Raw genomic sequence first — 16,400 nt, 5'->3', positions numbered from 1 at the left:
GACGTTTGATAGAATTTGAATTTTCCTGGACCTCTGAGGCCCTGTTGGCAATGCCTTCTCAGTTAACCACCCAAAGGATCTTCTGGCCTTCTGGATTCAATTTTTTAAAATTTATTTATTTCAGAGTCGTTTCCCCAACAGCATTTTGAACAATTCAGTAGTTAGATGCCAGGTGCTACCAGATACATAAATATATAAACGGAAGTCAAACACAGACCGTTCTGCCATAACGCGCATTTTCACTCTACGTTTTGGATACAGCACGGCGGCAGACTTATGGAACATTCATTCAGTCGTATTTACTGAGCGCTTAGTGTGCGCAGAGCACTGTACTAAGCACTTGGGAAAGTACAATAAATACAAGAATAAAGAATGACAATCCCTGCCCACAACGAGCTCCCAGTTCTACTGATGACGTGGACAGGGAACTTGTCTTCCAACTCTGTTTTACTGTACTCTCCCAAGTGCACACAAGAAGCACTCACTAAATACGATTATTTATCGGTATATCTGGCCGTGGCAGGAGAAAGGGAAGGCTGCATATGAGTGGCAGGGAAGACGTGAACGTCACGGCTTGAGTTTTTCCGCAAGCGGCGTCTTGACAGGATGCAGCCTCTGAGTTGTAGAAGAACTGGCCATATCTCAAAGTGTAGGTATTTAAACAAACTGACCTTAAAAACATAATTTTGTATTTCTAAACTGCTTTATAACCGAAGGACTTATAGCCGGAGGACCTGGATTCTAATCCAGCTCCACCACTTCCCTGCTGTGTGACCTTGGGCGAGTCTCTTAACTTCTCTGTGTTTCAGTTTCCTCAACCGCAAAATGTTCTCCCTCCTACTTAGATTGGGAGCTCCATGTGGGAAAGGGACTGTATCCAGCTTGATTAACTTGTATCTACCCCAGTGCTTAGAACAGGGTTTGACACATAGAAAAACTGGACAAACACCATAAAAATTGTGTATCTGTACAGTCATTCATTCATTCGCATTTATTGAGCACTTACTGTCTGCAGAGCACTGTACTAAGCGCTTCGGAGAGTACAATAGAACAGTAAACAGACACATTCCCTACAAAGACACACAGACACACATATGTGTATAATATATATGTGTATGTTATATACACATATGTAATATGTGTATATATGTTATATACACGAATACATAATATGTGTATAAAATATACACCCACATAAATATTTTAAGCTAAGTATTTTTCTCAAGGCCCTAACAAGGAGCAAGTAGTAGGTCTCCATTCTCCATATCCGGCACAGAGATGTTAACTTTTGCTCAAGTCAGTCGGCCAAACCAGAATTAATTTCAGGATCACACCCCGTTTCCATTTCCTAAGTTGATGGCGGCATCGAAGACAAACTGTCTATAAAATCAAGTTACCGTAATTACTTCAGAAAAATGTAATTCAATTCAAAATTCAGATCAATAGCCAGCGCAGTGTAGTTACTTCGGGGTGATGCCGCATATTTGATATTCAGAGCGAAAGACAAAGGCAAAATTTGGGACAAAATCAATTTTGTCCTGCAGCTCCTGTGACTTCTTACTCGTAGCACTGTCAGATCAGACAGTGCCCCAGTTAATTCCAAATAATATTGATGTCGCATCCATCGCGCTCGCCTCTAGAACAGTTCCAAGTGGGAGGGCATATTTGAGTTCCCCCGTCTGAAATATAAGATCAACTTTCGAACGGACAGATCCTAAGGCGAGGATCTTTTTCTCTGCACAGATCCAATTCTGACAGAAAACGTAACTTCCCGAGGATGTGCCTTTAAGGTGTGAAATGACCTAGGGAGAATGTAAGAACGGCTCAATTGGCTTTCTTATAGAATATCACCCCTGCCATCGTGGGGGCGATCTCACCAGTAAAAGGCAAATTTGCGTTCATTTCAGCATCTCTCCTTTCTCGACATAGCCTGAAGATTAATCCTCGCCACGTTCAATACTGTGTGGCATTTTCGTTGCGATTATTTTTAGCTTTTCACCCACAAACGTCTGCCGTAATTGCCCCCTTTTAACTCATAAAAGACACATATTTACTATTTGTTCAAAGGCTTTTCACGCTGGCGTGCTGTTGCTGTGACAAGGCTGCTCTGAACGCACAGTAGGTGAAATAATATTGTATATTCCACAGCAAACCCCACAGCTAAATGTTAATTTAACCAATAAAGGGACGGGAGAGTAATTACAATCCTAAGACTGTCTTATCTCCTAACGGGGATGAAAATGGAACTCAAGCTTATTGTGTAGCACTCTCTGGTCTGGAAATGACCAGAAAAACCAATGAGGTGAATTGACCTCATCATCATTGGTACTTATTGAGGGCTTACTATGTGCAGAGCACTGGACGAAGCGATTGAGAGAGAACACCACAAGAGATTGGAAGACGCATTCTCTGCCCTCAGAGAGTTTACACACTAGGGGGAAGACGGACATTGAAAGAAATAAATAATTAAAAATATATAATTTAGAGATATGTACTTGGACGCTGCAGGGTCGAGTGTGGGGCGAAGCAGCATGGCTTAATGGCTAGACCACGGGCCAAGGAGTCAGAAAGTCATGGGTTCTGATTCTGGCTTTGCTACGTGTCTGCTGTGTGACCTTGGGCAAGTCACTTCACTTCTCTGGGCCTCAGTGACCTCATCTGTAAAATGGGGATTGAGACCGGGAGCCCCACGTGGGACAGGGACTTAGTGAGCACGTAAAAAATATCATCATCATCATGATCATCGGCTTGCCCCAGCTAATCATCTTCCCTCCAGGACACAGTGCAACCTGGGTTCTAATCCCAGCTCTGCCAACTGCTTGCTGTGTGACTTTGGGCAAGTCACTGAACTTCTCGGTGCCTCAGTGCACCCGTTCTCCCTCCTCCTTACCTCCCCTCTAGACTGTGACTCGTTGTGGACAGGATGTCACCGTTTATTGTTGTATTGGACTTTCCCAAGCGCTTAATACAGTGCTCTGCACACAGTAAGCGCTTAATAAATACGATTGAATGAATACTTAGACTGTGAAGTCCACGTGGGTCAGGGATTATGTCCGGCCTAATGAGCTTGTATCTATTCCAGCGCTTAAAACAGTGTTTGACAAATTCAGTCGTATTTATGGAGTGCTTACTGTGTGCAGAGCGCTGTACTAAGTGCTTGGGAGAGTACAGTACAGCAATAAATGGCCACATTCCCTGCCCGTAACCAGCTTAGAGTCTAGAGGGGACTGTTGACGCTTATCCATAGTGCTTAAGAAATACCATTTTAAAAAACAAACCACAAAAAAACAAGGGGGAAGGTGGGCCGGCCTTCGGTTTCCTGAAAAGTGCATGGGCGGTCTTTGCCCGTGGCCGGAACAGGACCGGAACTGGGGTTAAAAGACAAATACAGCAGAAACGGTAAGAATTATCTGACGCTCATTTCAAAAAGGATTTTCCGGACCTAGATTTCCGAGCGTCACCAAATGGTACTAACCTGAAGTCTGACTGCACCAATCAACCAGTCGAAAGTATTCATTCATTCAGTCGTATCTATTGAGCGCTTAGCGGGTGCGGAGCACTGTACTAAGTGCTTGGGTGGGTACGACACAATAATAGTATTTAATAAGCACCTACAGTGGGCCAAGTGAAGCAAGCGTGGCCTAGTGGATAGAGTCAGCTAGCGGCTTGGGACCTGGGTTCTAACCCCGGCTCTGCCTCTTCGTCTGCTGTGTGACCCTGGGCAAGTCGCTTAACTTCTCTGTGCCCCAGCTACCTCATCTGTAAAATGAGGTCTAAGACCGTGAGCCCCCGTGGGACATGGACTGTGTCCGACCCGAATCCGGCGAGGGAAGAACGTACCCGAATTTTCCCACCGGGTCGTGTCCGAAATCGGGGTTCTAGAAGAACCGCCTGCCTCTCCATTTGTTCGGTCCCTAACGAGGCAGCTCCCGGCAGAACCGTCCGTTTCTTTCCCCCTGACGGCCTACGGGGCAGCTCTTCGCGTTCGCCCGCCGCGATCAGAAGCGGCCCCGCTGCCCAACGACCACCCGGTTGGCAAATCGTCGCTGACCCCGACGCCCTCGACGTTCCCCGGAAAACGACCCCGCTGCCCGTTGGATAGCCCGACGGTGGGAAGGTGAAAATGCGATTTTCCTTCAGGCTTGAGGGCCGTGCGGCCTAGGGTCTAATCGTCAGAAAGTTTAATTGTTCCCCTATGACTCTAGCCTCCCTCGTGCGCTAGGAGCAGACGGTAGAGGCTAATAGTGCGAAAATTTGACTCTAGCGCGCCGCTCCGCTCTCTTCATTAAGCTAATGGAACATTTTCTTCGCATTTTCTCCCTAGGGTGGCTGTGAGAGTACAACCTTCTAATTGTTGCTCTTACTGTAATTGGAGGTGGTAGGAGTATATGTAATCTCATTGTCTTTCCTATGTGGTGGTCGGTTTATTTAGGACCTATTGATAATTCCCAGCCAGCCGCGGGAAACGCAGTGAGTATTACATTAGCCTGCCCTCCTAGGAGAGGGAGCGCTAAACAAAGATGATTATTAACCGGGAAAGAACATACGCCGGAGATAGCCCCGGCACAAATAGAAGCGTGATTAGCCGCAAACAAAGGTTCCAGGGACCTCTGAGGCCTGTTCTTCTGGATTGATATTTACCGGGCTTTTCCTGGGAGAACGGTGGGGAAGAGGGCTTTGTGGGGTTGGTGGAATCCCCGCTGAGAGGGGCGGGGGGGGGGTCCGGTCCCATCCCAGCCTCCCGAAGGGGCTTCGGGAAAGAGCTGGGTGTGAGGCGTCCCATCTTGGAGCTGAGGGAGGCCCGGGGGAAGATTCTGGAGCAGCAGCCCTATATTCGTTCAGTTGTGTTCACTGAGCGCTTACTGCGTGCAGAGCACTGTACTAAGCACTTGGAAGAGTACAACATCACAATCCCAGGCTCCCGAAGGGGCTTCGGGAAAGAGCTGGGTGTGAGGCGTCCCATCTTGGAGCTGAGGGAGGCCTGTGGGAAGATTCTGGAGCAGCAGCCCTATATTCATTCAATAGTATTTATTGAGCGCTTACTATGTGCAGAGCACTGTACTAAGCGCTTGGAAAGAACAAGTCGGCAACAGATAGAGACAGTCCCTGCCGTTTGACGGGCTTACGGTCTAATCGGGCTAACAGTCTAATCGGGCTTCGGGAAAGAGCTGGGTGTGAGACGTCCCATCTTGGAGCTGAGGAAGGCCCGGGGGAAGATTCTGGAGCAGCAGCCCTATATTCGTTCAGTTGTGTTCACTGAGCGCTTACTGCGTGCAGAGCACTGTACTAAGCACTTGGAAGAGTACAACATCACAATCCCAGGCTCCCGAAGGGGCTTCGGGAAAGAGCTGGGTGTGAGGCGTCCCATCTTGGAGCTGAGGGAGGCCCGGGGGAAGATTCTGGAGCAGCAGCCCTATATTCGTTCAGTTATATTCACTGAGCGCTTACTGTGGGCAGAACACTGTACTAAGCACTTGGAAGAGTACAACATCAGAATCCCAGGCTCCCGAAGGGGTTTCGGGAAAGAGCTGGGTGTGAGGCGTCCCATCTTGGAGCTGAGGGAGACCTGTGGGAAGATTCTGGAGCAGCCCTATATTCGTTCAGTTGTATTCATTGAGCGCTTACTGTGTGCAGAGCACTGTACTAAGCACTTGCAAGAGTACAACATCAAAATAAGCGGATGGAAGAGTACAACATAACAATAAGCCGACACATTCCCTGCCCACGAGCTCAGAATCTAGAGGGGGAGACAGACTTTAATATAAATCGATAAATTACATTACAGGTGGTCTGATCTGACTGGAGACTCGTTGTGAGCAGGGAATGGGTCTGTTATATCGTTCTGTTGTCCTCTCCCAAGCGCTTAGTACAGTGCTCTGCACACAGTAAGTGCTCAATAAATATAATTATTCACCTATTCAACAATCAATCAGTCAGTGGTATTTATTGAGCGCTTACTGTGTGCAAAACACTATACTAAGCGCTTGGGAGAGGACAATATAGCAGACACATTCCCTGCCCACAACGAGCTCACAGTCTAGGGGGGAGAGAGACATTAACCAAAATAGATAAATAATTCCCTGCCTACAATGAGTTTACAGTCTAGAGGGGGACTGGTCATAACGGGGGAAAGAGGAGAGATCGGGTGGGGGTCAGAACGGATCTGGCAAGAGCCCGGGCTTGGGAGTCAGAGGTCGTGGGTTCAAATCCCGGCTCTGCCTCTTGTCAGCTGTGTGACTGTGGGCAAGTCACTTCACTTCTCTGGGCCTCAGTGACCTCAGCTGTAAAATGGGGATTAAGACTGTGAGCCTCATGGGGACAACCTGATTACCCTGTATCTACCCCAGCGCTTAAAACAGTGCTTGTGAACCCATGACCTCTGACTCCCAAGCCCGGGCTCTTTCCACCGAGCCACGCTGCTTCTCAACTGTATATATCTTCATCACCCCATTTATTTTGTTTAATGAGATGTACATCACCCTGATTCTATTTATTTACCATTGTTTTTATGAAATGTTCTTCCCCTTGACTCCATTTATTGCCATTGTTCTTGTCTGCCTGTCCCCCCCCGATTAGACCGTAAGCCCGTCAAAGGGCAGGGACTGTCTCTATCTGTTGCCGATTTGTACATTCCAAGCGCTCAGTACAGTGCTCTGCACATAGCAAGTGCTCAATAAATACTACTGAATGAATGAATGCTTCCCCATTTTAGGGTTTAAACTGCATTGCTCACCTTGGGAGAGTAACCCAGGTGGACTCCCTTTCCCCCAAGACATTAGTTTCCAAGCCAACTAGCTCTGTGCATGACTCGAGTCAAGACAAGGATCTTAAAGCCCTTCCTAATCCCTCACGAGCCAGAACTGTAGCAGGTCTATTCGAAATGAAATTCTTCCTTTTCTCCCCTCCCCAAAACAGCGCATCAATAAAGGCAATTCAGCGGGTTTGAACGAGCCCCTGTGATTTTCCAAGCCTGACTCATTTAGAAAAGTCACATTGCTAATTGAGAAAAAGTTTAATGATTTTTTCCTTCTATTAAAACCTGATTGCTTTATATTAACAGTGCGCTCACTGGAGAAATTCATTACGTTTAGGTATTGTGTTTTCCTGTAAATACCTCTGCCGGAATGTATTAGCAAGAAATAGAATATTCTTGTTCATGGTTCATGTGGTATCTGAAAGGAATAATTGTATACCTAATCAGTAAAAACAAAGTAAATGTTCCTCTTGAGCTTGTACAATAAAAACTAAATTAAAACTATTCAGGCTCAAAAATGCAAATATGGCCCATTTCCATCAGCAGGAAAATAAAAATGTAAAAGGTAGAACTTTGTGTGCAAGACCCAGTGCCCTCCCTTCTCCCAGGACCTCGGAGAGGCTCCAGAAAATGCACCGCATGCATCTTTCTAGTGCAATCAAACATTTCATTGTTTTTAAAATAGCAAAATTATCATTCACTCCACTGAACAGCTCAGTGATATTCAAAACACCATCAGGGAAAAAGAAATGCTAATCAGTGCAGTGGCGGCCACCTAAATAGCACTTTCGCGTATTAAACAGTAACATGAGATTAAATTCACAGTAAACTCCAAAGCAAATAACCAACAGCAATTGAAACAGATTAAATCGCTTGATGGGGAGAGGCTTGGGGAGGAAGCCTTAGCAATAACCCCAAATCCTAGGAGGCGGTGGGTTTCTCCCTAGTCGGTTGCGTCGCCTGCTGCAAGTTTGACAAGCTTTAAAGCTCCGGGCCGGCTGATGATAACTGCGACATTTCTCAAGCGCTTACTCTGTGCCAGGCACTGAACTAAAAGCTGGAGCGGACGCAAGTAAATCGGGTTGGACACAGTCTCCATCCCCATTTTACAAGAGAGGGAACTGAGAGGCCCAGAGAATGATGATGATGTTGGTATCTGTTAAGCGCTTACTATGTGCAGAGCACTGTTCTATGTGCTGGGGGAGATACAGGGTCATCAGGTTGTCCCACGCAAGGCTCAGTCTTCATCCCCATTTTACAGATGAGGTAACTGAGGCACAGAGAAGTCAAGTGACTTGCCCAAGGTCACACATCGGACAACCGGCAGAGGCGGGAGTGGGACCCGTGACCCTCTGACTCCCAGGCCCGTGCTCTATCCGCTCTGCCAGGCTGAAACAGGGAAGGAAACGAGGGGAAATTTCAAAGCCCCATTTCCGCCCCCAGCAGAACTCCTAGAATAACAAAAGAGTCTGCCCAAATCATCAGCTGTGCCCACAGAAATATGCTTCATTTTCGGTTGGTGGTCTGCCCTGTCAATCAGTCAATGGTATTTATTGAGATTTATTGAGATTTATTGCAGGGATTTAATGGGATTTATTGCAGACCTCTGCGCTAAGCGCTTATTGTACACTTGGAAGAGTAGGACACAACAGAGTTGGTAGACACATTCCTTCCCCACAAGGAACCTGTGTTAATATTAATGTTATTTTTTTTTAATCCTACTTCTGCTGAAAGCATACATTTCCACCTCACATTCTGACCAGAATGTTGCTAGGGATTAGGGAAAGTTCACCAGACCGGATGACGAGAAGCAGCGTGGCCTAGAGGAAAGAGCACAGGCCTGGGAATGAAGAGGCTCTGGGTTCTAATCCCAGTCCCACCAATTTCCTACTATGAGACCTTGGGCAAATCACTTCACTTCTCTGTGCCTCAGTTCCCTTATCGGCAAAATGGAGATTCAATCCCCGTTCTTCCTCCTATTTACACTGTGAGTCCCAAGTGGGACCCGATTATCTTGTACCCACCCCAGTGCTTAGTACAGTGCTTGGCACATAGTGAGCACTTAACAAATGCCACAGTAATTCTGAACCTCTTTGGATACGGCACCCCATGTTGTTTGATGAAAGTTTTGGGTATCTGCATGTGTGTGTGCTTGATGTCGGACACAAAAAGGACGACATTATGACCTTCCCTCAATCAGTGGTATCTATTGGGAGCTTACTATGTGCAGAGCGCTGTACTAAGCGCTAAGCGCTGGGGTGGATACAAGCAAATCAGACCAGGCCCAGTCCCTGGCCCTCATGGGGCTCACAGTCTTAATCCCCATTTTTCAGAGGAGGTATCTGAGGCAACGAGAAGTGACGTGACTTGCCCAAGGTCACACAGCAGACAAGTGGTGGACTCGAATAAGAACCCAGGTCCTTGCTCTACCCACTAGGCCGCACTGCTTCCCTGGTCACTTAACTACGGTGTGAGAACGTTTCCGCTTCGGGGACCCGCAAAAATCACAGCTTCTTGGCATCTTCAGCTAATTGCAAGAAAAGCGAAGGCTTAATTAAAGTACAGTGATTAGGACCCAAGAGTCTCCTGAATTAATCACTGGACTCTTAACTCTCCTCTTAGACTGCAGTTTCTGTGGAATATTAGAAAATAATCTCTCCTAGGAATTAGTCCGCGCTTAAAGAGATCACCTCCCAACCGGACCTGCTTCCTCTTATTTCTGACACTGCACTTTACAGAAAGCCAAGTTGAAAGGGAAGAGAAATTAAAGAATAAAATTAGATTAAAGAATAAAATTAGACTGTATGCGTCTCGAGGGCAGGGGCCAATCAATCAGGGGCATCCACTAAGTGCCTATGGGGTGTAAGACTGAGCACTTGAGAGAGAACAGGAGTAGGAAGTCACACATTTTCTCGTCGAACTTAGTCTAGTGGAGGCTGGAGGAAGAAACAAGTATAAAGTATCAAGGCTGATGCAGTAAACAGTGAAATAATAATAATAATTGCATTTCTTAAGCAATGATTATGTGCCAGGCATTGAACTAATGTCCGTTCTATTGTTCTCTCCCCAGCACTTAGTAGAGAAGCAGGTGGCTCAGTGGAAAGAGCCCGGGCTTCGGAGTCAGAGGTCATGGGTTCGACTCCCGGCTCTGCCACTTGTCAGCTGGGTGACTGTGGGCGAGTCACTTCACTTCTCTGTGCCTCAGTGACCTCATCTGTAAAATGGGGATTAACTGGGAGCCTCACGTGGGACGACCTGATTACCCTGTATCTACCCCAGCGCTTAGAACGGTGCTCTGCACATAGTAAGCGCTTAACAAATACCAACATTATTATTATTACAGTGCTCTGCACACGGTGAGTGCTCAATAAATACAATTGACTGATTGGCACGTAACTTTAATCCCCCTTTTACAGATGAGGTAACTGAGGCACAGAGAGGTGAAGTAACCTGCCCGAGGCCACCCAGCAGACAAGTGGCAGATCCGGGATTAGAACCCAGGTCCTTCTGCCTCCGAGACCCGTGTGCTATCCATTAGGCCACACTGCTTCTCTTGGAGGGATCCAATAAATATTACTGAATGAACGGCTAAGAGTAATGAACTGACAGTGCCACAGTTTTGCAGTGCGTCGGTCGAGCTATTGACCGTCTTTCAAGAAAATAAAGACCCCATCCCAGTACGTACGGTAAAAAAAAAACCAACAACAATACGGCTTATGTCCCGGATATCATTTTGGTGAAAATAAAAGTCAGTGCATGGAGAGCAGTTGGCATCCTCCCCGCCCCTTAAAAAGACTTTATTGTTATACAAGGTTGCCCTCTTGTGTTTTCTAGGAAAACATTGGGAATTCAGAATTTAGTCCTTTCCCGATTCCACCGTTCAAAGAAGAGGATGGTCTGAATGTTGGTTCCGGTTTTTTCAGTATGGATCCAGAACAACTCAGATTAAAGACATTGGTTCTCTCATTTAATTCATTTCTTTCGTTCAGAGGCAGAGAATTCACCGGTAGTATTTATCGAGCACTTACTGGGTGCAGAGCACTGTGCGAAGTCCTCGGTCGAGTACATGGGAGTTGGTAAACCCGTCGCCTGCCCACAAGGAGCTTAGGGCCTAGAGGAAGAGACAGACTAAATTAATAATAATAATGTTGGTATTTGTTAAGCGCTTACTGTGTGCAGAGCACTGTTCTAAGCGCTGGGGTAGATACAGGGTAATCAGGTTGTCCCATGTGAGACTCACAGTTGATCCCCATTTTACAGATGAGGGAACTGAGGCCCAGAGAAGTGAAGTGACTTGCCCACAGTCACACAGCTGACAAGTGGCAGAGCCGGGATTGGAACCCATGAACTCTGACTCCCAAGCCCGGGCTCTTACCACTGAGCCACGCTGCTTCTCTTCTTTTCTTAAATTAAATTATGGACATGCACGTAAGTGCTGTGGGGCAAATATCGAGTTCCTTAAGGGCACGTATCCAAAGGCAAACAGGGAAGGATGTCAAAAGGAGAGGGAGTAAGGGAAAGGAGGGCTTAGTCAGGGAAGGCCTCTTGGAAGAGATGGGATTTTATTCACGGGTTCGTATCCCGGCTCCGCCGCTTGCCAGCTGTGTGACTTTGGGCAAGTCACTTAACTTCTCTGTGCCTCGGTTACCCCTGGAAAGTGGGGATTAAAAACTGTGAGCCCCACGTGGGGCAACCTGATCACCTTGTATCCCCCCAGCGCTTAGAACAGTGTTTTGCACATAGTAAGCGCTTAACAGATACCAACATTATTATTATCATTATTAAGATTTTGAAGGTGGGGACCGAGAGGGAGGGAGTTCCAGGCCAGAGGCCGGATGTGGACAAGAGGTCGGTGGTGACGTAGACGAGGCCGAGGTACAGTGAGTAGGTTGGCATTAGAGGAGGGGAGAGTGTGGGCTGGATAAAGAGGTAAAGTAGGATAGCGAGGTGATAGAGTGCTCTAGGTCATGGGTTCGAATCCCAGATCTGCCACTTGTCAGCTGTGTGACTGTGGGCAAGTCACTTCACTTCTCTGGGCCTCAGTTACCTCATCTATAAAATGGGAATTAAGACTGTGAGCCCCATGTGGGACAACCGGATTACCCTGTATCTACCCCAGCGCTTAGAACAGTGCTCTGCACATAGTAAGCGCTTAAGAATTACCAACATTATTATTATTATTATTAATAAAAAAATCAATGGTGAGGAGTTTCTGTTTGAAAAGGAGGTGGATGGGCAACCCCTGGAGGTTCTTGAGGAGTGGGGAAACATGGATCAAAGGGTTTTGGAGGAAAACGAGCTGGGCAGCAGAGTACAGTATGGACTTAAGTGGGGAGAGACAGGAAACAGGGAGGTGAGTGAGGAGGCTGATCCAGTAATCAAGGCAGGATAGAATAAGTGCTAAGCCCTAACTTAAGCACCGATTCACAAATATACACTCTTTTCCTCTATCCTCTCATTTACCAATTGCTTTAGTGTCTGTCCACAAGGAGTTTCCCGGTCTAGCAGGGAAGACGGACACGGAAATATTCACTCGTCGCGGTCAGTCGTGTTTGTCGAACGCTTACGGTGCACCGCAAAGCACTGTAGCTTGGGAGGGTACGGCAATAGAACAGACACCCTCCCTGCCCACAGCGAGTTTACAGTCTGGAGGGCGAGACGGATCCAGGATGGTTCTAGCCACGGTGGGCAGCCAAAACCCCCACCGTGACAGAATTGAGGGAATAAAAAAGTCTGAACTCCAACCGGCGTTAAAAGCCGCCCGGCATTCGGGTTCATTTAACGGGAAAAATAGCGTCAAGACAAAGCAAGATGGGCGCCTCGTACGCTTCACACCTGGAGGAGATCAGTTATGTATCATTTGACCCTCACGGTGCGGACGGCCAAAATTTCCAACTTCCTCTTCCAGAGTGCTCGTTCATTCACGGAATCGTATTTATTGGGCGCTTCCAGGCAAGCGGGCAAGCCAACCCCGGGAGGAGAAGAGCTCACCTTCTGTCACCTGCATAACCTCTCTCTGTCAGTTCAGGGAGACTCTGTTTCCTTTGGTGAACAATGGATGGGGAGTGAAAGACCAAAATTCCCCTCCCCCAAAGCTCCCTGAAGTGCCAAAGGAGGAGAAGATCAAAAGGAACAATTTTTGCATCCCCAGAGCTTCAAAGCCAGCTCTTTGTGGGAACTCCACGGCGGCAACTGTGTGCCTTGTACTGAGAGCTCTAGTACTGCTTCTATACTCCAAAATACTCGGTCGCTTCATCCTTTTTCTTCCCTCAGCGTCCGTGCACTTTGCACTGGCAATTTTTTCCGGTTCCTAGAAATGATATAGGTGAAGTGAGTTGGGCAGGGAATGTCACTGTTTATCGTTGGATTGCGCTTTCCCAAGCGCTTAGTAGAGTCCTCTGCACCCATCTTATTCTTAGATCCCTCCAGTTTTCAAATTGGTTAGACGGTCCCCGTTTCCCCACTTCCAGCAACTTGCACAACGGTCCCCTGCTTAGCTGGAGGCGGTGTGGCCCAGTAGACAGAGCACGGGGCTGGGGACTCAGGAGACCCCGTCTTTAGTCCCCGTTCTGCCGCCGGCCTGCTGCGTAACCTCGGGCAAGCCGCTTACGCTCTCTGGGCCTCAGCTGCCTCATCTGTAAAATGGGAATTATCACGCGAGAGCATCTCCCTACTCGATAAGGATGCCGTGAGGATAGAATGAGATAGCTGATAATAACGTCGGTATTTGTTAAGCGCTTACTAGGTGCCGAGCACTCTTCTAAGCACTGGGGTAGGTACAGGGTCATCAGGTTGTCCCACGTGAGGCTCACCGTCTTAACCCCCATTTTACAGATGAGGTAACGGAGGCCCAGAGAAGTGAAGCGACTCGCCCACGGTCACCCGGCTGACAAGTGGCGGAGCCGGGATTCGAACCCATGACCTCTCACTCCCAAGCCCGGGCTCTTGCCACTGAGCCACGCTGCTTCCCTCTGACGTTGTTAATGATGTTGTTAAAGCGCAGTGAGGAAATCTTTTAAAAATGCCTCGGCACAATATATGCGGTGCAAATAAAATTTTGCGACTTTGCAAATATCAGCCGCGTCAACTATGTCGTGCGTTTGCCGGCAAACGTGGCGACGCTTTTCTCGAGAATTTAAAGGTAAAGCAGGTATCTAAGGGGCTTTGGCTTCCCACTCTCCAGGATCCCGAGCCAAAAATGAACCTTGTTCGTAAAACTTGGCCTGACCTGAAGTAAAGCGATCCTTTATGCACCCTAACACAGAAGTCATTGTTCCCATCTGAGCCTTTCAAATGTAGAGTAAATTTAATTACCCATTTTCTATAGCCCTGCATCTTCTGAAAAGTGGTCCATTGTAGGAAGGATTTGGCAGAGGCTAAAAAATAATAGAAAGAGAACCAAGACTAATAGAACCAAAGCATAACAACGGTAGGCACATGTGACCATTTTAGACAGAAATGTGTTTTCATGAATTGCAGTTCTGTAAGGTTGGGCCCGAATCTCAAGATACACGCTCCGCTCTGAACACGTTAAAAGGGAAACGCAAAACCTTTTCCAAAGATAATGTGGGCAAAAACGCGATGGGTGAATTTCACAGCGGCTTTATTTCCCGGAGATTGGAAGCCTCTTGTATCAGGGATTGATGGGAAGTGAGATTACGAGAGGTACAAAACAGATGCCTTAATCTCTCTGGGGTTTAACAGAAGCCCGTCACGACGCATCTCACAAGGTGGACGGGCTCAAACGATAGTATTTCCTGGGCATCTACCGTGCGCAGCCAGAACGTGGTACTAAGCATTTACAAGAATACAATAAGTAGACACTATTCCTGTCCTCAAGAGGTTTAATAATAATGTTGATATTTGTTAAGTGCTTACTATGTGCCGAGCACTGTTCTAAGCGCTGGGGTAGATCCAGGGTCATTAGGTTGTCCCACGTGAGGCTCACAGTCTTCATCCCCATTTTACAGCTGAGGGAACTGAGACCCAGAGAAGTGAAGCGACTCGCCCACAGTCACACAGATGACAAGAAGCAGCGTGGCTCAGTGGAAAGAGCACGGGCTTGGGAGTGAGAGGTCATGGGTTCGACTCCCAGCTCCGCCACCTGTCAGCTCTGTGACTGTGGGCGAGTCACTTCACTTCTCTGGGCCTCAGTTCCCTCATCTGCAAAATGGGGATTAACTGTGAGCCTCACGCGGGACGACCTGATGACCCTGTATCTCCCCCAGCGCTTAGAACAGTGCTCTGCACATAGTAAGCGCTTAACAAATACCAACATTATTATAAGAATAGCAATGAAAAGGAAAGGGTGACTTGCCCCACGAAAAGAATATCATCGAAAAGGAAAGGGTGATTTGCCCCACGGCAAGAATACCATTGAAAAGAAAAGAGTGACTTGTCCAACGCAAAGAATATCATTGAAGAGGAAAGGGTGACTTGGCCAACGGAAAGAATACCATTAGAATGGAAAGGGTGACTTGCCCAAGGTGACACAGTGCCTTGCCCCACGAAAAGAATATCATTGAAAAGGAAAGGGTGATTTGCCCCATGGAAAGAATACCATTGAATGGAAAGGGTGACTTGCCCAAGGTGACACAGTGAGTTGCCCAACGGAAAGAAAGCCATTAGAATGGAAAGAGTGACTTGCCCAGGGTGACACAGTGCCTTGCCCAACGAAAAGAGTATCATTGAAAAGAAAAGGGTGACTTGCCCCATGGAAAGAATACCATTGAATGGAAAGGGTGACTTGCCCAAGGTGACACAGTGAGTTGCCCAACGGAAAGAAATCCATTAGAATGGAAAGAGTGACTTGCCCAGGGTGACACAGTGCCTTGCCCAACAAAAAGAGTATCATTGAAAAGGAAAGGGTGATTTGCCCCATGGAAAGAATATCATTGAAAAGGAAAGGGTGATTTGCCCCATGGAAAGAATACCATAGAAAAGGAAAGGTTGACTTGCCCCATGGAAAGAATACCATCGACAAGGAAAGGGTGACTTGCCCCATGAAAAGAATATCATTGAAAAGGAAAGGGTGATTTGCCCCATGGAAAGAATACCATCGAAAAGGAAAGGGTGACTTGGCCAAGGTGACACAGTGACTTGCCCCACGAAAAGAATACCATTGAAAAGGAAAGGGTGACTTGCCCCATGAAAAGAATATCATCGAAAAGGAAAGGGTGATTTGCCCCATGAAAAGAATATCATCGAAAAGGAAAGGGTGATTTGCCCCATGGAAAGAATACCATCGAAAAGGAAAGGGTGACTTGCCCAAGGTGACACAGTGACTTGCCCCACGAAAAGAATACCACTGAAAAGGAAAGGGTGACTTGCCCCACGAAAAGAATACCACAGAAAAAAAAAGAGTGACTTACCCAAGGCGAGAGGCCGGGCCGACGCCGGAGTGGGGATTCGAACCCGCGTCCCGGGGCTGCCGACGGGCCCCGCCCCCATGAGCGTCCGGAGGGCGGGAAGGGAGAGCGCGCAGGCGCCGCCCCTCCCGCTCGGAGCCCCGCCCCCCTCCCGAAGCCCCGCCCCCTCGCGCGGCGCAGGCGCAGTGCCGGGGGCGGGCGCGAGAGTGTCGTAAAGAGGGGCGCGCGGGGCTGCTTTCCGGCGCTGGCGGCTGACTGGAAGCGGCGGCGGCTGAGGA

This window comes from Ornithorhynchus anatinus, chromosome 14 (genome assembly GCF_004115215.2).
Source record: "Ornithorhynchus anatinus isolate Pmale09 chromosome 14, mOrnAna1.pri.v4, whole genome shotgun sequence".
In the NCBI taxonomy this organism is placed as follows: Eukaryota; Metazoa; Chordata; class Mammalia; order Monotremata; family Ornithorhynchidae; genus Ornithorhynchus; species Ornithorhynchus anatinus.
Note: the sequence above shows the minus strand (reverse complement) of the source record.